This window comes from Oreochromis aureus, linkage group 10 (assembly GCF_013358895.1).
Source record: "Oreochromis aureus strain Israel breed Guangdong linkage group 10, ZZ_aureus, whole genome shotgun sequence".
Classification (NCBI taxonomy): domain Eukaryota; kingdom Metazoa; phylum Chordata; class Actinopteri; order Cichliformes; family Cichlidae; genus Oreochromis; species Oreochromis aureus.
Window position 1 is genome coordinate 17,820,635 of NC_052951.1, and position 2,079 is coordinate 17,822,713.

The 2,079-nt window shown below is 34.2% G+C and overlaps 1 pseudogene; it reads right to left on the reverse strand.

Annotated features, from left to right (window-relative positions):
• Window positions 1-801: 801 nt before the first annotated feature.
• LOC120442347 lies at window positions 802-1,769 on the reverse strand (annotated as a pseudogene).
• Between the last annotated feature and the right edge of the window lie 310 nt (window positions 1,770-2,079).

Genomic DNA, 2,079 nt, shown 5'->3' on the forward strand with positions numbered 1-2,079 from the left:
CCTGGAGTTCGACACCTGTGCCTTAAGAATAGCTGAATGTGTTGCACTGCATACTGCATATATGACTTAAAAACATAAATATCAGACAGCTTTTCCAGTTTCAGTTTAATATGGTCTCATACAAAACCTATATCAGTATGGAAAAAAAGTTGTAATTTATAGTTGGACTTTTGCTTTTATTTATACTCACTTGCTGTACTTCAATACAGTTAATAGCACAATTTCAATATAATCCAATAAAGACCTCTATAATGTGTGTTAGCCAGACTAACACACATTATAGAGGTCTATAAATCACAAACTTGCCTACTTGTTTCTAGATTTAGGTTCTTCTTTTAAATGCACATCCACACATACAATATTAGTGCGCCCTTAATTTCCTAAGAACATAACATCATTTTAGAATTTTAGAATTGTACTAACAGTGATGCTGCCACTGTGACACTGATAAAAGTTGATGTAACATCTACATGTTAAGGGGTTACTCCAACAAAATACAAGTGAGGACAATTTCTTTGGTCACAGAAAAATTTGAATTCACTGATTTTCAAATTTGTATTTTAAACTTTTTCTTTTTTTTGTTAAATGATTTTGATTTACAGTGCAATATACATACTTCAATATTTTTAACATTGGATATGACGACTAATACATTAGTCTTTTATCAAAACTAATGTGTGTGTCTTAAAATGCATTCAGATGCAGTATTCTATATAAAATACTTGGTGAGCATTTTCAGCTTCAAAAAACTTTTACATTATATGGTAGTGGGCACTGCAGAAGTTCAAGTCTAAATCCTTATCAGTATTTCACTGCAATTCTAAACTGCGCCCTAGTTTGGAACAACTTTTTAATGATTCTTTAATCTCCTGTGTCTGAAGAACATAGATAATCGGGTTTAACATGGGAGGCAATGCAGTGGTAATAGAAAGGCTTATGATTCTAGCGTTTGGATGTATTACATTCCCAAAGATAAACACAAATGTAATAGGAAGGAAATAAATTGCCACTAATGAAAGGTGACCTGTGCAGGTTTTGAAAGCTTTCACTCTTTCCCTATATGTAGAAATTTTTGATAAAGAATAGCCAATACAGCAATAACTTCCTACGATAAATGCCAGTGGAAACCCAAGAATTATAACAGGTGCCAAACCAGCAATTGCACGATTGGGGGTAACATCATTGCAGCCAAGACGATACATAGGACCATGATCACAGAAATAGCTTTCAATAATGACAGACTTACAAAACGAAAGTCTTGTGAGAAGGCCAACTTTAATGAGTATAAGAGTTATGGCAAAAAGCCAGAAAAAAGCGATCAAAGATAAAATGAGCTTGTGGCTCACTCTCATTTGATAGTGTAGAGGGTACATGATAGCCATGACTCTGTCAAATGACATTACAACCAGATTAAAAGCCTGCATCGCATAAAAAGTAAAGCTGAAAAACATGAAAGTCATGCAGTCATTGTAGGAAATATAATAATGGTTTAACAGAAAAATGTCAAGAACCTTTGGCATCAAAGAAGAGCTACTTAACAGGTCTGTAAATGCAAGGTTAAAAACAGCAACATATTTAGGACTTCTCAATGTATGATCCAATGTTATTACAGTGATCACTAATGTGGTTCCCACCACTGCAAGAATGTAAATAAAACACAGAAAGACAAAATAATATCTAATATTAGGTATGCCAATGAAACCACTTATTATAAAATATGCAGGTCACACAAAGGTGATGTTCTCAACAGCTAAGTTAATAAATGCCATGTAAAGAGCTGTTAATCTTCTATAATTCTGCTATAATTCTCTGTGTTCTATCGTTTGTTTAGGGAGCCTCTAGTTTGTGAAGCCTAGCTGCAAATAGAAGCAGAGCAACTTTGTGCTCTGATACTTATAGCAGTGCACTTTTCCCTTGTGTCAGCTGTACAGCAGGCCTGGGTTCACAAATGTTGTTATCCGCCTACTTGAAAAAAATAAAATAAAATAAGTTCGCCCTTCTCTTCTAGACAGCTACATGCCAGTCTCATAATTTAGATTTTTGCTAAGGTTTTAGAAAAGGTTGTGGCCAAGCATCTTA